The 27,089-nt window shown below is 44.4% G+C and overlaps 1 long non-coding RNA gene across 2 annotated transcripts; it reads left to right on the plus strand.

Moving 5' to 3' along the window:
• The first annotated feature begins 18,970 nt into the window (after positions 1-18,970).
• On the plus strand, positions 18,971-22,402 carry LOC133347380 (uncharacterized). Of its 2 annotated transcripts, none has more exons than XR_009755700.1 (3): positions 18,971-19,550; positions 19,994-20,109; positions 21,557-22,402. It is a non-coding gene; the product is annotated as an uncharacterized LOC133347380 (long non-coding RNA). The 2 variants fall into 2 exon arrangements; XR_009755701.1 differs by having other exon boundaries at positions 18,971-19,222.
• The last annotated feature ends 4,687 nt before the right edge of the window (positions 22,403-27,089 follow it).

The raw sequence follows: 27,089 nt of genomic DNA on the forward strand, positions 1-27,089 counted from the left end.
AGCCTCCGCGGCCCAGCCCGTTCATACAGCCTCCTGTTGGCGGAGTGGGGCAAGGTAGCTGCACCAAGATCGCCGGTGGACGTCCAATCTCTTCAACGTCGACTACCCTTCATCAAGGGATTTTCAGCCATTGGAGGCGACTGGGCAGCCTTCCAGTGGTGCTTCCTCACCAACAGCGGAGGCGCTGAGAGCGCTGCTCGCCGCCCTGGACGATGATGCCTTGGCGGCGTTTTTAACCATCCCACCGGCGGACAGGACCACGCTGCAGCAGGGACTGAGGCAGATGGCGGCGATCTATGGACCCCCGTCCAACGTGGAACATCGGTTCGCTGCGCGGAGGCAGGGGGAGGCCGAGACGCCCTTCGCCTTCCGCAGCGCACTGCTGAAGTTAGCGAAGGCTGCCTTCCCCAGGATGGACCATGATGGTCTGGACTCCTTGGTCCTGGGGAAGCTGCTGGTGTTGGCAAGAGACCTCCACACCGTCATACAAGCTGTCGATGACGACGACTTGTGTCCTCTCAAAGTCGCAAGGTGCATCCAGGCACACCTGCTTTTGCAAACAGAGAAGGGGTTGGTGGCGTGTACCACACCTTGTGATACACCCGAAGAGACAGAGCCAGCCCAAGCCTACGCATTGGCTCAGGGCGGTGGCTGCCGAAGGGATGGCATGGAGCGACGGGATGACTTTCAATGCCAGAGGAGGACATCACCTCGTCCGGGGCGCGGCCTCACCGTGTGTTTTAACTGCAACCTGATGGGACACCTCTCGTCGGGTTGCCTCGTGCCACGATGACGCCTCTCCGGACTAAATCCATCTAACTCATCTCGTCCCGCCAATTCTCATTCGCATCGTACGTTGGTGAGGGAAGTTTCGGAAAGTGACCGGGTCGACTGGCCGCTCTGACCCGGTCAGTGGTCGGAGCTGGCCCATAGAGTAGTTGCCGCGACCGCTGGTTCATCTGTTGTTGTTGGTTCTATCGAGGGGGTCGACATCAGGATGATCGTCGACATTGGTGTGTCGGCGACCATCATTTCTGAGCTAATTTATAACATTTTTCCCACTAAATGTCATACATTTTGCCCCGTTGACGTTCCGTGCTTCGCTGCAAATGGCGGCTCATTGGGCATCATTGGCAAAATATCAGCACAGGTGTGTATTGGTAATGTTAAATTAATGGGACCGGTTCTCGTCTCGACGTCCCTTGTGGTGCTATGCTTGCTCGGGACTGATATTTTGGGTAAAATGCCTGTAAAAATTCTCATTGACCAAGGGTGCATTGAATTGCCATTGGGCCGTCGTATGGCATTTTTACCCTCTCTCGCTTGGATGTGTACGACCAACACCACTGTACAAGTGTAGTGAGCCCAAAGACGAGGGAGAGCCGGTACTTGAGGCAACACTTTTATTTAACAAATAAAGCTCAATACAGTGTCCCGAACACAAAGGGGTAACGGCCTCTTATACCCACTACCTGGGGAGGTATGGCCTCCGGGCTATCGTGCCTCTGGACACTGGGGAGGCTACCCTGACCCGACCCAGCCAAGGTCCTCGGGTCCTGGCCACTGGCCCACTCAGTCCCGGCCCTTACAAGGACGTCGGGTCTGGGGGTGCCCAGGGTCCAACCACTGGCCCACTCAGTCCCGGCCCTTAGAAGGACAGCGGGTCTGGGGTCCCAGGGTTCTACTCTAAGCCCGGTCTTGAGTCTTCGGCTTAGGGACAACTGCTGAACTTGTTCAGGGGTCCGGTTTTTATAAACCTTCCGGGTCTCTTCGCCCCATGGCCACGCGTCCCTTCCAGTGTGTTCTAGGGGATCCTGGAATATTCCCCCAGCCCCCCTCTTGGGGTCTGGGGAACCCTAGTGGCCTACATACCATCCCCTGCTGACGTATGTCTGCTACTGCAGGTAATCACAATAAAACACATTCCAAATGATTACTAATCTACAACTCGCATCGTAACAATAGCCTGATTACTAATCTAGTATATAATTACAATAACTCCCCCCTTGAATCTTTGCACCTGATGAGTTAATGAGTTAATGATGACGTCACCCTGCTGCTGCTCTATATAAGAACGGGAGACACAGGAGAGCCTCACCATTCTGGCGAATTGCCCGATGATGCTGATTGCAATTACCAGCGAAACGTCGTACTCAAATTGTAAATGTTGTTGCTTCAACACACCGGTGGGCTAAAGCAGTGAACTATTTGTCTTTGTCAACGTGACACATTTTTACTGATTGGCCGTGTCGGGTGGTGGAGGGTTACGACACATTTATAAATAAACGCGATCTAAACCCAAAAATCGTTGATTATGAGTACTGCAGGTAAGTTTCCATAGTCTGTTCATGGCGCTACACAAGCACCGGCGTCTAAAAAAGTTCGGATTCCCCCTGGCGCGCAAATGTTGGTCCCCTTATGATTGCGCAAGCCACTAGATCAGGCGGCAACCACGGGAGGGATCCTCTTGTGACCTTCCAATAAGGCCGCCAAGAGATTTACGTTAGTTGGAGTTTGCTGATGTTTTTAGTGCAGGGAAATTTGACTTCAACCGCACTATGCTTCTAAGCCACCATATCAATATGGGGGACATTGCTCCCATCCGGCAGAACCCTTACCGACTGAGCCCTGCAGAGAAGGAGCACATTCGGCTATCTGTTGATGAGATGCTAGTTGAAGACATCATTTCAACATCAACCAGCCCGTGGGGAGCCCCACGGGCTGGTGGATGGTGAAATGATGTCTTGTGTTTCTGTGTCGACTTCCGCAAGCTCAACAATACATCTGTGAATGATGCGTATCCTCTCCCTCGGATAGACAATTCCCTGGACATTCTAGCAGGAGCCCATTACTTCTCTACTCTTGATCTCCTGTCCGGATTTTGGCAGTTGCCACTAGACGAAGCCTCTAGGCCCAAAACAGCCTTCTGATGGGGCTCCACTTCACGCTGGCTACGTACTGGCTGGCTTTTAGTGGGACTCATGCTTGATATACTTCGACGATGTTATCGTCTTCAGCTGTACGTTCAAAACATCTTGACCGGTTACGTGCTGTCTTTCTCAAAATGCATGCAGCCAATCTCAAATTGAAACCGCAGAAGTGTCACCTCCTTTAAAAATCGGTTCGATATCTCGGTCACATCGTTAGTGAATCGGGAATTGCGACAGACCCGGACAAAACCGCGTGTGTTCAAACTTGGCCGACCCCCACGTCGGTGGGGGAGGTGCAAAGTTTGATAGGATTAGCGTCTTATTATCGCCGTTTGGTCGCAGGGTTCACTACCATCGCAAAACCTCTCCACGCCTTGATGGCTAAGGGTCTTAAGTTTCATTGGGGGGAGGAGGCCGCATTTGTTGCACTCCGAGATGCCTTGGTGAACGCCCCTCCCCTCCGCTACCCCAACTTTGCCTCGCCGTTCGTCCTTGATACGGACGCGAGCAACACCGGAATCGGCTCTGTTTTGTCGCAAGTTGTCAATGGTCTGGAGAGCGTTGTCACATATGGCAGCAGTGTGCTGTCACCGGCTGAGCAGCAAAAGTGTCACACGCCGGGAACTCCTAGCGATCGTTTTATTCGTGCAACAGTATTGTCCCTACTTGTATAGCAGGCGCTTTATGATGTGCTCTGACCATACAGCGCTACAGTACGCGTTGCATATTGAACAACCGTCAGGCCAACTTTTGCGTTGGTTGGAGGTCCTCCAGGACTACTCCTTTATGGTTTCCTATCGAAAAGGCACCCAAGCATACGAACGCGGATGCCCTGTCGCGATTGCCATCAAGCTACAAGTGCGCGTGTTTTTCGGGCTCGGGGCGCTGTAAAACACCAACCGATGACACACCCCCGCCCCTTGCAGCAGTGGCAGAGGTTGATGCCTCTGATGGAGCCAATGGTTTCCCTTGGCGCGTGATGCCATCCTTGGACTAGCCATCGTGGAGTGGGGGTGCCACCAGGTTGAGGACGCCTCCCTGGTTAAGCTGCACCTTTGATGTGTTGGGACGGAGGCTTGCGCCGTTACAATATTGTTGTGCCTACTGCCCTACGAGGTAATGTTGTTTGGGCAGTACACTAGCAACTGTTGCACTTGGGTGTGCACAAAACCCTTGCCACGCTCCGGCTTCACTTCTTCTGGCCGGGCATGGCAGAGAACGTCGCTGATTTGCTGAAGAGATATGTACAGTGTGCGTGGCGGAAACGCCCAGCCAGGCGCTGTTGTCCACCATTGCAATCAATTCAGGTCTCCCGCATTAATGAGTTGGTCACTAGATATACTGGGCCATTTCCCACCACCCCGTGGGAGAAGAAATATTTGTTGGTCGGCGTCGAATATTTCTCACACTGGCCGATGGCCTGGCCGCTCCCCAACCAATCAGCGGTCGGCCATCACCGAAGCGTTCCTCAATGGATACGTATTCGACAAAGGTGCCCCTGAGCGTCTTTTAACCGACCAGGACAATAATTTATCTTCCAAATTGCTGCGGGAGGTGTGCAACTTCTTGGGAACTAAGAACATACGGACGTCGCCATACCACCCCCAGACTGATGGAATGGTGGATAGGCTGCACAGGACTCTGACTTCGATGCTGAGCCATCAGGTCAGCGAGTCCCAGCTTGACTGGGACCTGCATGTTCCCAGAGTCCTAGCCGCCTACAGGATGGCTCCTCACACATCCATTGGCTATTCATCGCTTTTCTTAATGTACGGCAGAGACCATGACCCCCCAATTAATGTCCAGCTACGTGTCGCGCCAAACAAGGCTAAGTCTAAAATCTCGGATGCCATGCACCTTACCCTTCAAAAGCTTTCAAAAGTGCGTGAGGCTTCCAAAGAAAATGTAACGTCAGGTCAATTGGCTAATGAGCGGCTAAGGGGTGTCCATACTTCCGCCCACGAATGGGTTGCAGGTGACAGAGCCTGGCCACACTGTCCACAGGTGTCGGTGGGGACGTCGTCCAAATGGTTGAAACCCTGGAGGGGACCAGTCAATGTGATTCGTGTTGTCCGGCCACAGTGTGTTCAGATTTGGTTCGGCTGGTTTGTACATCCATCGCGCCTCAAGTGTAGTTAGCCTGGTGATCCACCACCATAGGTTGTTATCTGGTGAAGGGGCAGTTACCCCTTTGTGTTAGTGTGTGCTGGTGTTAATACATGTGTTGCCTCCGAGAGAACGTCTGAGTCTCCGTTTGAGTCCACTACAAATGTAAGCATTTACATTTTAATTTACATGTTTTCATGTATGGTAGCAATCAATTCAGTTTATGTTGCCTAAATAATCTCCAGATTTGTATTAGTAAATTACATCAAACTATTTCTATAATAAAAACCTGAAATTTTACATCTGCTATTACATTTTAATTATATCTGTGACTTTTTGCACATACTTAAACCAGTCACTAAAATAATGCTTCATATCATTGCATACGTTGCATGGCTAACAAGTATCATAATTAGCACAACTGTGTTTTACATTCAAAGGAGATTCATTTTAGATGACTTACAGTAAACGACAGTGGCAAAAAAGGACAGTTAAAATACAGGGTTTGCTACAACACGTGGAATAAAATAAACTTTAACAGAAGCAAGGAGAAAAAAAAACACTAGTACGTGTTTGCCAGTTGGTCATTTGTCCTCTGGAATAAATTCTCAAACAACGTCTCTTCAAATTAATTATCACTGAACATGCCCTTTGGCAGTGCGTCTCTGAATGAAGTACAGGGAAACATAAAGCAATGTAAATTTGGCCAAATCCAGTTTAGGGTTTTAGTCGGTGTTTTTCAAAAGTGCCCTCACGCTGTGATTGTGCAGTGTGCAGGACCGTCTATGCACGATTTTTTTTTATTGAAAAAATGTCCAATGAAAACCTTTGAAAATCTCCCAGAACAAACTTTATTGTAAAGACATTGGCCATTTGCTTTGTTTTACTAATTTTAAAACCCTTTAAGCTTTGATGAAAGAGATGAAAACGAAAGCTCTGATTTCCTTCCTTCTTGTAAAATGTGCTGCCTGACTATAAATACCCCATACCACGTGGCCAATAATAGCTGCCACTTACATGAATAGGAGCGAGTTTTAATTAATTTAGACAAGTGCACTTTGCAAGTGACATCAATTACAAACATGTTATGTGTTTTGTTCACTATTATTATTGTCATGAAGAACATTGGCTTACCATGGCTGATATCACGATTTTGATAAACGCTGACAATTCATCTGCTAATGTCAGCCACTGGGATTATGCTGCACGAGACATCCATTGTTCCGGTTCAAGGAGATGCTCAGTGATGCTAAACTCCATTCATGGTTCTGAGGTAGAGCTAGAAATCCCGTATTGATATTACAGCTATCAGTTTCAATACATGAACCACTGTTGACCTCCCACAAAGTGGGACTCGTGTTCATGACACCAGAAGATGTAAAAGCTGAGTAAACCGCCAACGAGGATTTTAACTCACAACTTTTTTCCAAATGAAAGTTGTATTCTACTAACCAGCTGGTAAATATTCACAAGAGTATGCCATAGCGTCCTCGTTTCAGACTAATATACAACAAATGAAGATTTATCAGCAGCAAATAAGCTAAATAGTTATAACAGAAATGCTGCCTTTCTAGCTAAATAGACACCCTTGCAAATGAGATGTTCCATCTCAAAGAATTATCCCGGTGAAGTATTTGAATTAACAAAATAGAAATGAACCCTGATCTTTCTCACGTAACAGATAATATCACTGACCATTCTCCTGGTTAAATACAACTTTCTAATACTAACAAACCTTACAATTTATATTTAAATACATGCATGTAAAGGCAATGTTGGTGCTGTTACAATAATACATTAATCATCATCAGCGCGTCAGCACAACATTGCTATTTGTCAGATGGGGTTTATGGCCACGTCATAGACAGGCATCCACAGGAAGCGTCTGCACGGCTCGAGATGGATTGGATTGGTTTTCCCCAAGGATAGAACAGACGCATTTCCTCCACAAAAATGACCGTGGCCAAGCTCTGCATTTGTTTTTTTACAAATAGCGCCGAGCGTTGCTTATTGCTTCACCGAGCCTCGGGTTCTGAGATGATGGCAATGCGTGTGGTACAGAATCCCACCGCACGCAGCGGAAACCAAGTAGGTGAAGTCACTTGGTCCCTCGTGAGATGTATCAAACTGGTTCTGCTTTTCAGATTCTCAAGTTGTTCAAGCAAAATAAGAAAGCAATTAACACATACGAACAATCATGTACTGCGCCAGATATTTCCAATTGTTATGACGGTTACAAGGACTGTTTAAAAAAATAAAACGGAGATATGCCAAGAGCAAAACAATGATGTGGATGAAGCGATAGAGAAGATACAACTATCTACTATTTTAGGAATATACCGTTATTACTATGACTTTTGTGATTACAATTCGAAACTCTTGTTCATGTATTCGCTAAACGTAAAACATTATCTAAAATGCTCGTATAGATGTTTTTTATAACTTAATTTAATATGCTTAGTTACTCAACGTATCATACTGTGCTCATATCTGCTTTTGAATTTGCGAATTAACTTATAATTATTAATTATCATTGACCCTTAAACTGTAAATCAGATATACTAATGGAATAAGGAAATAAGGATAGTGTCATTACAAAACCAAATAAACAAATAAACTAGAAAAACACACTGCGTCACACAAACCACAGTGCAATTAGATGATGTTCCTTTCGAAGCCCTCTTCTCCTGGACACCCGCCGCACAGCGAACATACCCCGAGTTGACGCTTGATGCGCTGTGGTTTTCCTTGTTTTTTTTCCTTGTTGACATGAGAAGCCGTTTTCACTGCTTTCCTTTCCCTGCGGTGCCAGGTCAAACTCATAACAGCTGGAAATTAGTTTTCCTTTCGTGCACAAAGCTGGCATCCCAAGGCAGGTCACTCCCAGCGGGTTGCCAAGTATGCATTTTTTTCAATTAGTTTCACCTTTTTTTGATCTCGGCTGCACGCAAACGTGAGCAACGTACATACCCTGCTGCATGGCCCACAGGCAGACAATCTGCTGACCTTATCTATACATTTCCCTTCCCACGATCAAATTGGGATTTTTAAAATCACATTTGCTAGTTGAATAGATAGAATTGCGTGAGGTCCTAACCCAGGGTAATGTTGATTAAACACGTTAAATATAATCAATATTAATATTTATTGCATATTTGAAAATGTTGCATTATTCGAAAATGGCCATTTACAAAACTTTGATATATTTTTAATAATTTTCTGCTTTCAATGTCCTATTGATAAGCCACTTTGTTGAGCTATCCTTTGCGGCCAGGTTGCTTTTGAAAAACAAGTTAACGCTTCAGTGGGCTTTGTCTGGTAGGATGAGGATGGTTTAGTTGTATCTCTATGTGTTGTGGTGATTTGTTTACCTATCTCCTATCGTGTTTCTGTATTTTCTGTTGTTGTAAAGTTCTTACCCCGTTCCCTGACTGGACATCTGTGAAAAAGGGCTTTACAGCTCATTGGATTCCTCCAGAATAAATAAATATTTTGATTCTTTAAAAAAATCTTCCGAATATCTTACAATTGTAGTGACATAGAATGGGTCACTATGTAAGCACAGCGCTGGTTGCTGGCAGAGAAGGGGATCTGCAGTTGCAGCAGCCCTGACTGACAGCAGGCCACGTGATAACCCAGAGAGAGGGATGTAGGGGAAAGGTTACAGAGGGGGCACGTGAGGGAACCCCGGGAACCCGCTAGTAGGTTCTAGAAGGGGGGCGTGGCTGGGGTGGAGCGAGTCCACGCTGGGAGGATAAAAGGGGACCCCGAGTGGGAGCTCGGGGCTGTTGCCTGGAGTAGGATCCCCTCGTCGTGCTGCTGGAGTCTTCGCCGCCGTCTACGTCTTCACCTCCTCAGTGTCGTCAGTCGGGCAGTCTGCCAGCTGTCCTGAATGGGAGCTGTAGTTACTCTGTGTGCACTGTGAAGGCTGTTCATAAATAGAGTGCCTCCTACGCTTCGTGTCTCTGAGTCAGTCACTACACAATTATCAAGGTTATAGAAGATGGATCACAAAACAATGCTTTATCTGGAAAAGCCCAAAAAATTATTCACTCGCATGTAGTGACATATGAGTGGAAAACACTGCAAGATCCACACAGACAGGTTCATGATTCCATTTGATTTTCTGCTATGTTCTGTCCACCTCGCATTGCACTGGGTTTGGATGCTTCACAAATCTGCTCGATTTTTTTTCTAAATTACCATCCAGCATTTTTAAAGAATGTTGAAAAATAATGAAAATAGTATTTTAAAAGAAAGGCATGGCAAGATATAGTTGTGCCTGATATTGCAATAGGGCATCAGGGGAGGCTTGGAAGAGGGATTGCTCTTTCCTCAGTCCAAGCATCGATAGTTAAAACCCATTGCTGGCCCCCGGTGCCGTCTGGCAGGGGTAGGAACACAAGCTGTGCTGTCCTTTGCTGGGGATATTGGCCATGCTGTTATGTTTACTGATGCACGGTAAAGGTCACATGTCCCTCTCTCCTGAAGAATCTTTCCAGCTAGTGGATTGAAGAGGATTCCAAACGTTGACTGTGACTTGGCGGTGTTTAGATACCACGCAGCATGTCCCTCAAGGATTTTTTTTGTCGCGGTCGGCCACTTGACGTGTTCTACCCCAGCCAATGGCGAGGCCGGAGCCGCCCCCGTTGGCAAATCCCTGCCTCTTGAGGGAAGGGCCTTGCCGCGATCCTTCCAGAGCCAAGATCGACACAGCAGCTGCCTCGAGGGCAATGCCACGACGTTCCCACCATGAGCCATAGCCACATCCTCACTCCTCAGCAGCCGTCTACTTAAAATCACAACGTTTGGATTTATATATCTTCAAAATGTGACTGCATCTCAAGTTCCAAAGTCAAAGTAATTTCCTGCTCGAACGCGTTTCGAGGTTTTGCTCTTCTCACATTTACAGTCCTGATTCAATGGTATAAATTCAAAATTTCTATGGCAGAGAGAAGTCTACAGGACAATCACTGTGGACTTCCCCACAAAGTGGTACAGTACTCCGTTTTGTCAAGCTCAGAGGGATGATGGGCTGCATTAACCCCCAACCAGGATTTGATCTCGAAATCGGAACCGCTGAGCCATCTGGTCAGACACATAACTGGAGGACATGGGCATCCTAGGAAAATTAGGAAACATTTCATAAAGAGAACACAACAGTCAGAGGCAGAGGAAAACATGAAGGTCTTGAGTCTGGACTTGAACAGGGGCAAGGAGCGGACAACCAGGGCGGCTGGGGGGAGTTCCAGACTAAGAAGGCAGTAAAGAAGAAAGGGCTTGCACGGATCATAGCTTTACTTGTGGATTTGACAGAAAGCCTTTGACAAAAGACCTTGGTTGCTGAGGAGCTGAGTGGCTTACTGGACACTTTGGTGACTGTGAAGGGAGGGGGTTGTCATATAGAAGGCCACGTTGCCGTTGCGCAGTGGTTCTCAGAGTGCGGGCCCCACACCACCGGCGGTCTACGACGCTCCTCCAGGTGGGCCGTGGGCTGTGATGCAAATCCAGGTTGATCCGAAAATAATGACCTTTTATTTCGGATGTGAATTAATATTTTACTGACGATATTAAATTAAAAAATAAAGTTAGGTAAACTATCCTGATTAAAGTACCCTACCCCTGAGATCTAAATGCCTCCCGTATAAAAACACATAGCTGCGTTTAGAAATAAGTTTATGTTGCGGTATTATGAATAATTTTGTATTACGATTATTTAGAGAGAAGGGAATGCGTTTTGCTCCCACGGGTGGGGGACTGTGCGGACCGTGGAGATGTTTGCACGGCTAAGTGGTCCGCGGGCCAAAAGAGTTTTGAGAAACGCCGCCATAGATTGGGGCTGCTGTGTGAGTGTGGCTGTTCATTTACCTGGCGTCACACGAACGCATGTCTCTGCACCTATAAGCCAAGCATGTTTTGAAATACTTGTACAACACCTCTAGAATTGTGCATGTTTCTTTTACACCGGGAAAATTTCAACAGAGTTTGCTCCGAGTCATTTTCGGACCCCACGCATTTGTCGGTCTCTGCCTACCTGACTCAGTCGAGTCAACAATTTGCAACATTCAAACGAACTATTAACAATCAGTGTGTGCTATTGCCATATTTTTCGATTGTCATATGTTTTCAACAGCCAAGAGCCAAGCTATTGCCATATTTTTCGATTGTCATATGTTTTCAACAGCCAAGAGCCAAGCTATTGCCATATTTTTCGATTGTCATATGTTTTCAACAGCCAAGAGCCAAGCTATTGCCATATTTTTCGATTGTCATATGTTTTCAACAGCCAAGAGCCAAGCTATTGCCATATTTTTCGATTGTCATATGTTTTCAACAGCCAAGAGCCAAGCTATTGCCATATTTTTCGATTGTCATATGTTTTCAACAGCCAAGAGCCAAGCTATTGCCATATTTTTCGATTGTCATATGTTTTCAACAGCCAAGAGCCAAGCTATTGTCATATTTTTCGATTGTCATATGTTTTCAACAGCCAAGAGCTAAATGTAAAGCACTGGTAATTCCACTTTGTCACTCACAACATTAAATTGTGATATGCACGCTCACATATTATTTACTTACACATCCAAAATGTAACTTCACCTCGAACAATTTATATTAAATTTGAGTATGGACATTAGTTTGTATGCACTTTGTACGAAATGTGAGATGCTTTTCTCAGTGGGCCTGTAATGGGCAACAGACGGCGTTCATTGAGAGCACTCACGCACACCGAGACAGTTTCTTTCCTGGCATGTGGCTCCATTGTCGCCTCTATGACCCATTCTACTCCATATAATCATCGTGCCATTTCCACAGCCCTCCAATGATGGAAATAATTCAAAACAAGTCCTCATCGGCCAATAGACATAAAGTGGCAGCATACAACCAGCACTCGACAGATAACTGTATGTTCTTAAAAATCTATTCACAATGTTCTAGCCATTGTCTTTCATTACACAGCTCAAGGTTAATAAACATTCAATGCCTTTTGGTGACGTTTGGTTTGTATGTTTGAATAAAAATTCACGTGGAATTTCTATAACGTGCGATCTTAAGAGGATGGTTGAAAAGATTAATTTGTGACTTTAGTTTCCCACGCTACCCTAAATGTCATGCTTGCACGCTTTCTGTTTTTTGGACAGTTTTATTAACCGGAAGATTTCCCTTTGAGTTTTGATGGGTAAAATGCGGTGCCAATTCTCCTAAAATGCCATTAAAACGTTACATTCATCTTCTTGGTTGTTTCGGTAAAGTCACGTAGAAGGGAAGTAATAAAATAATAAAAATAAAACATAATAAAATAATTCTCACGACGTTTTGGCCACGTCGTGAGAATTATTTTATTATGTTTTATTTTTATTATTTTATTACTTCCCTTCTACGTGACTTTACCGAAACAACCAAGAAGATGAATCCCTGCAGTCACGAAAGCTTTAAATCGAAACGTTACATTTATGTTTGAATCAATTAACAAGCTGTTTTATATATAAAAAGAGAAATATTAAAGCTTTAAGCTGGGGTCTTTTGAGTTTTGGGATGATGTATTGTTGGTTATTGGTGGAGAAACTTCCACTTTAACTAGTTGGAACGAAGCTATTCTTTAACACAAGTCGCACTTGTTCACGTTGTGCTCATTTCACTGACCCCACAGGAGCGAGGGGTTCAGCGTCGTCTTATTTGGCTTTGAACGCTCGTGCTATTTGTTACTGGCTTTGGCAATTAGTTGTTTTGAATGAATCTCATAGCTAAGCAAAACATTTTCGGATAAAAAAAAATCATTCCACAATGAAACAATGAGAGGCCTTCATGAAAGTATCTCTAAAGTGCAACGTTATTGGATGCAGAATGCATCTCCTCAATCACTAATTGCCATGTAAACAAGTGAAATCCTATAATAAACTAATCAATCACACTTACATTTATGTGTTTCCAATATTCAGATCAACAAATGGGGGAAGTGTTGCTCTCGCATTACAATTCCAGAACATAAATCTATAAACACATACTAATGATATTCACAATATATACAACCAGCTGTCTCTATGGTAAATACGAATAGTTTCCATAATCGCACAATCACAATAGGGTTTAACTGTGCCAGTAATCACAGCGGCTGATTCCCCGTGTGCCTACAATTTGGAAGACAGCAGAGTGACCAACTTCAGCAGTTATTTCCCCCTTTATTTGATTAATATAGTAAAGAAATACAGTGATTTCCTGCTCAGCTGAGCAACCAGGCAGTACTCATCTCCTGTTGACAGCCCTGAGGCAGTGCTTGGGATTCCGTGAACCTAAGGCATGGGCGAGTGTATCCAGAGAACCACTTCTGACTTCCCCACAAAGTGGTACTCAGTTTTCAAGCCCGGAGGGATGATGGATTGAGTCATCTCCCAGTCGGGATGGGAACTCACAACCTTCCAATTTTGAGCCGCTTGCTTGACCATTGAGCCACCTGGCATCGTTACCTGATTACCTCATGCATCGCACTGATATTAAACTTTTTTGGCTCACGTAACATGCTGTAAATAAGTTTTGTATACTGCACAGTATTAGTAAAATCGTAATGTAGTTCCTATACATGGTATTTGCTGTTCTGAAAGTCGTTAGACTAGAATTTTACATTACAGGTTTGTGAAATATAATTTAATAAAATATAATCAGTGTCAACCCACTGCATTTGCACTAAGTAGAAATAATTTTAAATACATATTTTAGAAAATACATTAATATCTGAAACAATTTGGGTGAGGCGTGCTGTGTCCATGTTTCTCTCAGAATGGTGCTCGTCGTGCCACCATTCTGCAGAGGCCTTGAGCTGAGCAGCACTTAGCACCGAGTGTCTTGTTCACCGAGTGTCTTGTTCACCGAGTGTCTTGTTTAGCTGGAGCTGAGCAACGTCTTGCTGCTATTAATGTCAAGATGTGTTCATTCATTTCACAGGGTGCTTTCTAGATTTGAATTCGCAGTCATTCTGCCGTGGCAGGTCGATACTGACACGAGCAGGCAGTCAACAAATCAATCAGCGGCAATAGCAACCAAGAATCCACCCAGACAACGGGTCGCTTTTCCAAGGGAGACCTGGGACAAACATGCTTCAGGCAAATGTCGAAACAGTATTGTACTTACACTGAATAATTACATCATGTTTCATCACCACAATGTTTTTTGTTAGCCAATAGCTGCATTCGGTTCCCTAAAACAACATGTGAAAAGGCAATCTATATCATCCATGTTTTTCCACACGAACCTGTCCTTGGAGTGCATCTGGCACTGATGGTTTTCTTTGTTGTTCTACTCCGGTGAGGACGTGTATGAAATGTTACTGCCAAGTCCCTTATGTAAACACAATAAATGGGCAAATGATGAAGTAAAATAATACCACAATGCATTCTTATAATACTCTACAGGCAGTGCGGGAGTTGTGCCTATTGTGCAGGGCCTTTCATCACCCTCTGAAAAAGTGACTCTATGAATAAAACATATTTCAGCTGGCAGGGTTACCATGGTAAATACCACTCACAGAGACCCCAGGGTCAGCTCCCTCTGCCTTTGACCGAGTAATTAAAGTTTAAGAGGTGAGGTGGGATTATGTCTGGGTCTATAATTTGTGAATAGTCTGAACTATAGTGGCACATGTCAAAAACGATCTATCCATTCACAAAATTGGCTGGAATTGATTTTCTAAGGCTAGTTATTTTCATTGGGAAGAGTTCTTCTAAGCAAATGAGGTGCATTTTTTTTCAAAAACACAGTTATTGAGCACAGGCCTACAGGCCCAAAATGTCAAATGGCCAGCTCTTTCACAGTTGTCATAGATAATAGTTAACACATTTCTTGAATTTGACCAGGTTATGAGATATTGGGAAAAGAGAAGATTTGAGGGAATTACAAAGCGGAGCAGTACGATGGAGAAACAAAGCGAAGAGTGCTGAGAGCTGCAGTGTGCAGATGTTGAACATCCTGTGGTGGATGAGACAAAACAGTCAGTGTGGTAGACCGAGTCCACAACACGAGTAGTGCAATTCAAATGATAAAGTTCACAGAACATGGCAGTAGCGATAGAAAAGTGATAAGAAGCTGCTGACTAAACCATGAATGAACTATGACTATGTTAGTTAATACAAGTAATTCCATGATTGTTTGAACAAGATGCAAAAATTATTTTTAGAAAATGGATACAAACTTTCATCCTCCTGTTTTATGTTTTACACAAAATGTGAAAAAATTTCTGGAAAGTAAATTCTCAGTATCACTGCACATGGTGATAACCTTAAGGCAGGTGTGGGAAAAATGACAAACTGAAGACGCAATGTACGCATATGATTTCACCCCAACTGGATTGGTAACACCTGGGGGCGGAATGTAGAAAGCTCATTCATGCTCATCTTGGGTTTATCCTAGTTTCCAATATTAATGTAATCTGTAGTCCTAAAGAAAGAGCATTCTATTCTGAATGGCAATTTGCATCATTTTTATTTATCCGCACAGGTGGCACAGCAGTAGAACCTCCCATTGAAGGTCTGCAATTTCAAATCTAGGTTGGGGGTTGACTCAGCCTGCCATACCTCCAGGGTCACAATACGTTGAGCCCACCTTGTGGGGAAGTTAACAGCGGTTGCCGTATACTCACCCCTGCCAAAGGAATGCGGAATTTCCACCATCGGCTCCGGGCTGTCAACAGACTTCATCTCAAAATATTGATTTCCTTCCAAAACCAGCATGTACTGAAACATTAAAACGCAACATATTTGTCAATAGGACTGCCTTAAAAGGAAAAGTAATATCATTGGCAACGTTTCTAGGCAATGACCCTTATTCACACGAATTTTGACTTAAAGCTTTCGGGACTGCAGGAATACATATTCTATGGGTCTTTCGGTAAAGCACATCCACCGTTGCGGTGGTTCTCTTACATTGACATGCTAATCTCTTACAATACAATGGCCACCTCCATAGCCTCAGAGCGCCCTCCGATCTTACATTTACATGCAAATACCATCTCTAGCCCCGCCCACTTACCCTTGGGCGACACACAATACAATGGCCACCTCCACAGCTTTGGTGGCGCCCTACAGGCTAATCTCTCACAATACAAAGGCCACTGCCCCAGTCTCTGTGGTTGGACCATCTCTAGGTCCACCCACCTACCGAGATGCACCATCTCAGGCCTATATAAGACCTTGTCTCAGCAGCTTTCTCTCTCTCACCTGAAGACAATTGCTTGTGTTGTGATCGAAACGTCGTGATTTTTATTTTTCTATCTACGTGGCTTTACCGAATGACCCACAGAATAAGAATGTAATAAGGTTATATTCTTTGGTTCTTTCGGAAAAATCAAGTTGATAAAAAATTATAATAAAGTGAATACAAATAAAAACCACGACGTTTCGATCGCATCCTGATGATGACCGCTTGTGTTGTGATCAAAACGTCGTGGTTATTATTTGTATTCGCTTTATTTTTTTTCTATCTACGTGACTTTACCGAAAGAACTAACGAATATGAGTTCATGCAGTCACGAAAGTTAAGTCAAAATCTAAGAAGGTTCACAGGTCAACCCTGCTAATCACTGTCCTAGCTACACTTAGATAATTGCTTTATGATGATCACATAGTGAATGCAAAACCACTTTACAAAAAATAGTCAGTGGTTTCCTGTTCACGTGAGCATTGAGGTAGTGCTCATCTCCTGTTTAGAGTCAACCGAGTGGTGGAATGTTTACAATACTGTTGTGATGACGAGTCTGTACGTGCTTTTTCATAAGGTGGTACAATTTTTTATTGACTTCAGAGGGCTGATTAGCTGAGTCAACCTGCAACCAAAATTTTAACTCAAAACCATCCAATTGCGAACCGCTCACTGTACTACTGAAATGTGCAAAACCTCGATTGGAAAAGCACTTTGAGTAATAACGTTCTGAGCCCTGATTACAGGTGTGCTGGTTAGTAAGCACCAGTGCTGAACATTTACAGTACACTTTGTACGTCAGTATTTGGCGAGAGGTGCCATTTATAGATTAGGAGCAGAACAGCTCGGATGCTCGGTTAATGTTGTGATGCTGTCACATGCAACTGCAATGAGAGAAATGCTTCGGAGTTTGTAATGAATGTTAAGACAGAGCCTATTGTGTGGTTCTCTTTTGTTTGCACATGTAAACGTTATGAGGAGGCAAGACCTCACTGAGATTAACAATACAGTATTGTAACTGAGATATGGGGGGAACCGTAATATATATGCAGTACAACATATCTCAGAATGGAAAAAACACAATCATAAAAAAAAATTGATACAACTTTTCCAGCAAAATAATGTGCAAAAATAATTATATTAAACTCTTATTTGTTCTAAATTTTACACAAATAAGTTGCAAAAATATAGTCATAAGATACATCAGCCGTACCAGCCATCCTTACCTCTACACTAGAAATTAGCAATGATCACGTTGGGATATATCTACGAATGCAGAACTTTTATTCTGCATTCGTGATTTATGATTTAGTGAAAAAAGACACGGTAAAAAACCATACAGAAAACCCCTTCTGCAAGCCATTCATTTAAATGGAGTGCTGTAAATTCCATATATGCCCTAAAGTAACCTGCATAAACAAGCCTACGCACACGCGCGCGCACACACACAGACACACGAGCATGAAACCAAGTTTTAAACATGAGCACTCGTATGCCTGTCTGATCTTGTGAGGGAGAACAGCAGCGAAAAAAAGGAGCTATTTAGTTAATTTAGTTAAATACGTTTGCATGTATGTTGCATTTGAACAGACACAGCACTTTGGCCCTGATAGTTATTTAAAGGTGGTGCTTGCTATATATTTCCACTGACAGCATCCTGACTTCCACAATGTTAATACGATTTGCGTTTCACACTCAACGTATGGCTTTGATCATTATCGTCTCATACTCTGAGGTATGCAGCATACAACACGTACAAATGATGGCGCTATTTATTTACATGAACGATAACAGCAAGGAGTAAGAAATTGTTACACTTTATAAAACACTTATTTAAATGTATATACAATCAGACAAAACATACAGGATCACTCACACAGTTACTATGCAAGCAGGACTTGAATAAAACAAAGTATGTAAATTGCCCTGCAGGGTTGTTGTGTAAAAATACGTGATTAAATGAAAGGTCATATTTACGCTGCAGGGCTTTTCATTTTTTTTGTTTGTTCATCCCCACCAGATGTGATGGCTGGAAAACAGTAAGAGTTTGCTTACACGCAATGTCAGGGTGCGTGAGCAGGCAGGGAGGGAGCACGAGAAATCCATGCCATTTGCTGTCAGACACGACATTTTTACTAATCAAAGAATGCCAAAAAACACCTACTAAGTACTAGCCACACACAGAGGGTCGTTTGGGCAAGCGTCCATGCTGCTACCTATGCGCCAGTCACGCAAAAGCATGCTTTCAATTTGCGAAGCATGCACGTACTTTTTTTTAGAGTTTGTGAAAATGGTGACGATATATTCTTAGCTACGTTAATGTACAACAAATAAATCAAAATATAGAATATTAATTAACGGTTAACGTCAGGAGTCTTGCTGAATATAGCATTATATTATGTCAGGAGTTTTTTTTCAGGCTGCATCCAACATATGTCAAGCTGCAAGTAATTCATTCAGTTAAACATATGTAGTGAAATGGAATGGGTCACTAGTGGCGCGGAGCGCTGGTTGCTGGCAGAGAAGGGGATCTGCTGTTGTAGCAGCCCCGTCGGCCAGCAGGTCACGTGATAGGCCGGAGAAAGGGATGTGGGGCAAAGGTGACAGAGGGGGCACATGAGGAAAATCCTGGGAACCTTCTAGTATGTCCTAGAAGGGAGGCGTGGCCAAGGGCGGAGCGAGGCCACGCTGGGTGGATAAAAGGGAGACCCCGAGCAAGACTCGCGGCTGTTGGTTGGAGTGGAACCCGTCGTGCTGCAGGAGTCTTCGTCACCGTCTTTACCTCCCCGTCGTTGTTGGTCAGGCAGCCTGTTACCTGTCCTGACCACAGTGTCGTTACTCCCTGTACCTGTGAAGACTATAATAGAGTGCCTCCCACTATTAGTGTATCTGAGTGACTCACTACACATGTGCTGTTCTTATTTATATTAATTTTTTCCCTTTGAACCTTTTCATCGTAATAGTCCCCGGATTTGCTTCAACATCAACCGAAAATAAAGGTCCATGGTAAACAAAGTGTCGATCATTGTGATGAGAATCCTGATGTTTGATTTACAAATAAATGTCATGGTGAGACAATTACCCAATGATCACAGTGAAGCTGGTTGTTTTTCTTATAAAAGTGTGGTAACTTTTAACGTTTGTCCAAAAGTCATGAGCCATGGTTATGCAAAAATTTCCAGTCAGGAAACATTTACAATGAATATGAATATACATTGATATGGCATCTTGCAAAGCGACCGGCTTTGACTGGAAGATATGAAAAAAACCTGTCATCGTTTTCAAATATACAGTGAACATCAGCCTACATCCAGGTGTATGAATACGGTAAATACCTTACATTTGTGGTAAGAGTAAAAGGTTTAATGTCACTTGGCATTTAATGTTTTGATATGGACAAACTTGCCCCCATCATGGGAATGTGCGGTTTAACCACTGGCAGGAGATGATCACCGTCTCAAGGCTCATTTGAGCAGCAAATCAATTTTACTGATTTATATTTGATATATCTGCTTATGGAGTGAACAAACTGAGTAATGCATTCAACATTTAACTCCTGCTAACTGGACATTAACTGAAACCTTAATTAGATGTGTTAGATGGTGTGGATTCGTGGGCGGAGCTAATGGCTATGCTAAAGAGAGCATACACCATTAACTTAGCGGCCCATAGAGCGCATGCAGTGAGTGGTTGGTGGTTGGTTCTTCCCTACGTCGGAGGGAGCTGGATTAGCCTTGAGAGGCGCTCACTCTCCCCTATGGTGTGTGCAGGATCGTGATGAAACGAGGCGGGTGCGTCACTGACAGTTCCCTTAAGCAGAGACTTCGCTGAATGGAAGGCGCAGAGCTCACAGTGGATGTCCTGCGCTACTCCGGGCTGTTTGTATGTACGTATGTTGTGTATGTGTATGTAACTTATTTCGCATCGTACGTAGCCAACCGTGTTAATTGGAGGTGTTGCACTCATGCTAGGATTGCTTGCATTTACTGACTTGGCTATTCTTTGGACACAGTGTTGACCATGCCAGTTTTAATATGGTCAGACGGCAGTCTATATAATGAGACATTTGTGAGTACACATCTCAGCCCATCACCCTTCCAGGATTAATAAAACGTTTCGATATTTAATGTATGTATTCAACAACAGTTGAACTATGAAGAGACTCGTTCCTGCAATAGGAATGCCATTATTATAGCATGTTTAATGGACACTAGAAAAGTTTAGGATTGTTAAATACTTACGTGAGCAGGGAGGCATTTTTTAATTTCAATTATAGATGAATGCTTCCAAGTTTATAAAATTGTGCACTTAGAAAAAACGATACACTCGAGTTTACTCAAATAGTTTATTTACATTCTCCTATGAGTAAAAGTCAAATCGCCTCAACCACAAGAATAATGATGTGTAAGTGTTCAGGTGGCTCAGAGCACTGACCGATGAGATACTGGGTTTGAATCCAGATAGTGATTAAACCTGGTCCTCTAATGCTGACTTAATTGTTGCAGTCCAGTCACCAGTGACTGCACACAAAAGCATATATACAATTTAGTTATTGACTCGCATTTGGCTAAATTCCAGCCTTGAGAATGTAACGTTATGGTTTGACTCCAAACCGACAAAACATTACTCTCTGGCAGAGGAGGTGACAAAGTGATAACTTTTACTGTGCAGACCAGGGGTTACTTGTAGGAATCTCATATGTAGTTCAGTGATATCCACTTCTGTCGTTAATTTTCTAACACGAAGAGTTGCACTGCACTGGGAAAGACCCGGATCGCTCGTCGAATGACAATGCCCTCTAGCGCAACTTGGCATACAATTGGGGACAAATGTCAAATAACCAAACCTCTTAATGGGTGTGGGATAATATCCTCTCATCCTTGTTGACAGGGTGAGCAAAGGGCAAGCTGTCATAAAATTGCCTCCGTGAATCTGGCTGAAATTTGTCTTGTCCAGAGGGCTTACAAAGTTGGCATATTGTGGGGAACATTCTGCGGTTTCATGAAGCGCTTCTAATTTTTTAACGTTTTTTTCAATCTACATTCACTTTTCCACTCGCCCTTTATTACATAATCACATGTAAAATACGTTTTCAGGAATTTGTGTTCACTTCCTTGGGAGGCAATTGGTCTCGTCACATTTACAACATCGTGTGTGCATCATAGGCCTATTAAACTGCTACAATATCTCTTTAAAAAGTTGAGAACAATTAAACCCATGCCGTCATCTTCTTCAGAGGCACGTTGTTGGCATGTGCAGCCCTTTTAAAGTCTACAATGCGCATGTGAAAGCAATCAGACACCACAACAAATACTTAATTTCCTTTCACACAGGAAGATCAGAGACGCTACAGAACGGCGTGAACAACTTATAACGGTTGCTCTTCACAAGGCTCTTTCAGCCGAGTTTCCCCCCACAGGAACAACACAATCTGTGGGACAGCAGAAGCACAAACCTGCAAGATCGTTGATGAGTTCTGTCCCTTTGACCTTTTGTGGGTAGCAGCATGTCTTCAAAGGGCAGCTACGATTCAATTTACGTTTTCGACATCATTTCTTTATTTACGAGGTTTTTTTTCCAACAATGAGCCATGTGTTGCTTGCCAGATGATGTTCAACGAATTTCATCAAGAAGAAACGTTTTAGAATCAGTGCTTTTTGAACTGTGTGAGGATGCATATGAGAGCAATACTCCCCATAAACATTTATATTTATATGTCAAAGAATAGCAACTACTCTGAACATAATCTGTTATAATGCTAATTTAAACCACATGATTTATTAAATGTAATGTTACAGTCGTGTTATGTTTGTTTGGCCCATTTTCTACTTATAATGCCAACATTTCCAGAAGAAAAAAACATGTTTTAATCAAGATGTTGATTATTTACAAATGTTTTAAATAATTGTCATCAATGAATATTACCAAGGATTCAAGCCATATATTTAAATTGTGTTAAATGCTATACTATGGAAATGTATGTAGACATAAGCTTTTTAAAACACAATGTGTTTTGGAAGATATATCTTGCAAGAAACACTTTGTCACAACAGGATTTCACATAAGTATAAAATAATGTATTTATCGTACTTGTGTAATGTAGCTCTCTGAGACACCGTCTTGTCTTTCTGTATATTTATTTGGAATAAAGTCCACTGACAACTCAACGAGTAACCACGAGTGACTATATACACTTGGGTAATTAGACAACTCTATTCTGAGACAACATAGTTTCTAGTCTCAAGACATCTCGAAGACGATGGAGACAACCCGTTCGAAGGCGACGACGATGATTCCCCAAACACCAACAGCTCCTCAGGTCCGGTTCGAGCCGGCTCTTATGCCTCGCCAGATTCGGCCACGCCCCTATTCTCGAATTCTCCTCACCGCAGCTGGCTCTGTCAATTTCCATTGGATCCCGTGCTCCCCCTCACGTGACCCTGTCAACGCTTGTCCCATCAATCATCATTAGCACGTCCATGAGTAACCATGGTGCCGGGGAACCCTACTGTCCCACTATTGCTCCGTACTGTCTTTACATCACCCCCCCCCCCCCCAGAGGTGTGGACTCGAGTCATGTGACTTGGACTCGAGTCAGACTCGAGTCATGAATTTGATGACTTCAGACTCGACTTGGACTTGCATAACAATGACTTTGTCCCACCTCTGAGGTGTGGACTCGAGTCATGTGACTTGGACTCGAGTCAGACTCGAGTCATGAATTTGATGACTTCAGACTCGACTTGGACTTGCATAACAATGACTTTGTCCCACCTCTGCCCCCCCCCCCCCTCTTAAAAAAATAGACGTCCTCGGTTAACACAATTTTAACAACTCCTTTTTGGTCGAATCAACCCTTCAACACAATGCAATGCATAATAGATGTTCTCGGATTGAAGGGGAACAACTAACTTCTGAGAAGAACAATGTGAACAACCACACTCAACCCAACAACAACAACAATGCCAAAATCTGAACATCACACGCAACGCAAACCACAATTTCGCGAACAATACTAAAAGCCCTGGAATTTTTTTACATACGGACGCCCAACAATACACAACACAAAACACAATTTCACGGCGATCCGTCAACGAAATGTTCAGTTCTTGACGTCGGTCCATCTCCCTGGGCAGATTTGTGGCCGTCAATGGCCAAGAGGGCTTGCACTCAAGCCCGGAGGGGGGGGGGTGGGGTTTGAGGTTCTTCGGGCACTTCTGACGCCAGAGATTCGCAACTGGACAACACACATCCCTCGGTGTCCGATTACTCCAGCCCACCGGCCCGGCCCGTCTGACACCCCAGACCCCGACCGCACAACACTGGAGATAAATGATTTAAATCTAAGATGAGCATACGGCTCCAAGCATAACTTATGGGCAACTCAGCGGCAACATCTCACTCGCCCTTGCCCACACCGCGGCCGTCAATTTCAACAACCTCCACCGGCCATTTCTCAGGCCAGTGCAATTTCGGGGACGAAAGCAATGGCACTTCACAACCAACTCAGCCATGCTCTATCCTGTACTCACTTCCGACTCACATACTTTCGACATATCCTCCAGCCTGACCCACAGGTTTTACTGGTAAGGAAGGTTTGTCCCTTCTTGAGGCCGGACTCCATCAAACATCCATAGGGGTGAACTTCCATGGCCAACATCCACTCAATAGGAATCACATTCAACAGGAGTCGCACTCAACCTCCTGAACCCTTAACAACTTAAGTTTAACTGTAACAACTCACCCTTCCATGCTTCACAGCATGTGTCCTAACACACTACTGTTTCAGCGGTTGGCCCAAACCCATCGCTCCTTGCTAAGCACGCTTAAGCAATACCTTCTTCACCTGAACCCCTGCAATTACCATATCCCCAATAGGACATGCAGGAACGGTTCCCAAATTCTACTTAACATCTTTAGCACCCAAAGCAGTGTGAGTCTGCGGCCTTTCAGCTCTAGACGGGCCAAGGAGGACCTCCGTCTCCTTCCTGCCAGGTCAAACTGTTCGCAATAACGCAACGGGACCACTATCACCGAATAAAGTGAGCCCCCAGCCCACCGTTACGGACGTGCCATGGAGGGTCTCGACCTCCGGGCCGTCAGGTCAAACCGCGTGCCAGAATACGACGGGACCACTACTCCCGAGCAATGTGAGCCCACATGCCAGTGCTCTAGACGTGCCACAGAGGGTCTCGACTTCCAGGCTGTCAGATCAAGCCGTTTGCAGCAACACGACGGGACCAATACTCTCATGTAAGGCGGATCTCTAAAGATTCCCTGAATATTACCCACTATCGCTCGGGGACGAAAGCAAGTACTGTCTTTGCATCTGCATGAAAAAAAACGGAGCATGTTGAATTTTCTGACCTCTGAGGTTCTGGCCTGGCACATGACTGCACTCTCAGAATTAAATGTGAAAAGCAAGATGACTTTGTACTGGGTGACCCTCTATTTGCGATGACAGCACCGACAGTCACCTCATATTGCAAAGAGCAATTGGAGTAATTTTATTTCCAAAGGAGAAAAAAATGCCAGACAATATCTTTGATGGTTAAGTTGTAATGCATGATTACCCTGGCCCTGGCTCAGTTGTGCATTCCCACCAATTTCAGCTGCTTGGCTGGTATGGAATAAATATACATACAGCATGCCAGTTCATAGATTTTTTTACAATTAAAAATATGGAATAAATATCAATCTGAAATTGTTGTACTTCTCTGCTTACAAATTGTATTATGATCCCATACAATAGTCACTCATAATAATCACATATAGACAATGAATGGAACATTTGATTTACCTTTAAATGTCTCTCGTTACAGATGGCCGCTTGGTCAGATGGCTCAATGCTAAAGCGTGTGGCTTGCAAATGGAAGGCTGTCAGTTTAAATCCGAGGTAGGAATTCACCCCACCTGCCTTGTTGATTACGACATCCAGGCTTGCATCATCCTTGCCTCAATATACTTTGGTAGACTGCACTCTCGGGTCTACGAGAAACAACAATCTAAGAATACCAACGAAAGTGGCAATCTAGCTGACAGTATGTGTGTCAAGGTTATTCTATGGCTCTGAAGCATGGACAACCTATCGCTCTCACATCAGACGCCTTGAGGCTTTCAACATCAGGTGCCTCCAATAGATTATCAGCGTCACCTGGGAGTATTGTGTCCCTCACGTTGATATCCTCCAGTGTACTGAGACCATCAGTATGGAAGCAACCCTAGCAAAGATGCAATTCCGCTGGGTGGGTCACGTCATTCAGATGCTTGGCAGTCGTCTACCTTGTCAGGTGTTCTGTGGACAACTCCCAGCAGCCAGCAGAAGACCGGGCGGTCAAAAACTGAGGTATAAGATCAGCTGAAGGGGGCACTAAAGAGGTGCAACATCAAACCCAGCGACCTTGTGGCAGCTGCAGCTGATCGCCCACTATGACGCTCCTTATGCGACACAGGGGTCAAACACCTTTCAGAACAATGCACCCAGCAGCAGATAGTGGTTCAACAGCGCAGACACCAACACGCTGCACCAGAATCATCCCAGCCACCAGTCCCAAGAATTATTTGTCCCAGCTGCGGCAGCATATGTAGCTCCAGGATCGGGCTTCATAGCCATCTGCAGTGGCATTATAGCCAGCAGCGATATCCACTAGCAAATGTATGTATCAACAAACAATGGAAGCAACGTTATCTTCGTATCAATGGACTGCCATAAGCAAGCAAATTAAGCAGCAAGCCACAGAAAGTGGAATTTCCACCAATGGATCAGGGCTGCAAAGAGACGATGAGCACCAACTCTTTGGTCAATCGAGCAGGAGGACATCGCTCTATCCTGGGCAGGGGTCTCACCCACAACTGGAAAATCCCAGTCAGAGATCAGCTCTATCCATTGTCTCATTTGGTTGTGAAACCTAATGGTCAACAGCAGTTGTCCTATGAATAGACTGGCTCCTACCATAATGTGAAACGGACACCACTCGCTCAGAGCTAGTAACGGGAAATCGTATCCTCGTGTAATAATCCTTCTGAGACGGCTTCGGAATCGGTCCTTTTTATTTCCACTTCCACAATACACTTTACTCACACACTCTCCGTTGTTGGCAGACAACAGAGAGCGGGCAGACTTCACACCAAGTTCCCACCGCGCACGTGGCACCTAGAGCCCCCGTACGCGCGTGGCTCTTGCTCTGCTCGTTCCCCAGTCTGCTCTCGATCGTTCGCTCTCTCTCTCTCTTAATCCCTTCGTCACGTGGTCCCCCCAGCCAATCCTCCGTAGACAGCATTGACCGTTCTCGATGGTTCCCTGTCAATCCCGGGACCACGCCTCTGATCCGGCTCCCCATTAGCTGGGGCCCCGAATGGCCAGGCCACTCCCCCCTGCTAACACGCCGCAATCACGCAGAGGCCATGTTCCCTGTCTCAACCCTTATTGGCTACAAAGCAGGACCGGCAAGCCAATCCCCACGTGAACCCTCTATGGCTGTTATTACACTTGTATCAACATACCCCAGGATGCACTTGTCTTGGTAGGGACTTGTTTTGATGGTTGCTGTCTAGCGATGGGACAGACATGAGAATTCCTGCCATCGTTGGTAATAACCGTCAAATATTGGAGGCGTTTGACGTTCACATCCACAATAGTCTGTGTGTCCAGTATTAATCTATTGGCCCTGCCACCCAGATCGCTGTGATGTGCGTCCGACCCCTGGAGATGACAACTCGTCATAGCACGTGCATCACAGCCAGCAGCAACTGCATGCCAGCACCATTGGCCTTTGTACAAAATTCCACAGACAAAACCAGGCGATCATTCATTAGAGTATGAGCTATCCTGCAATAATTGAGCCTGACAGTGTGGATGAACTTGGC

Source organism: Lethenteron reissneri, chromosome 26 (genome assembly GCF_015708825.2).
Source record: "Lethenteron reissneri isolate LAM-NWPU_2019-01 chromosome 26, ASM1570882v1, whole genome shotgun sequence".
NCBI classification, from domain to species: Eukaryota; Metazoa; Chordata; class Hyperoartia; order Petromyzontiformes; family Petromyzontidae; genus Lethenteron; species Lethenteron reissneri.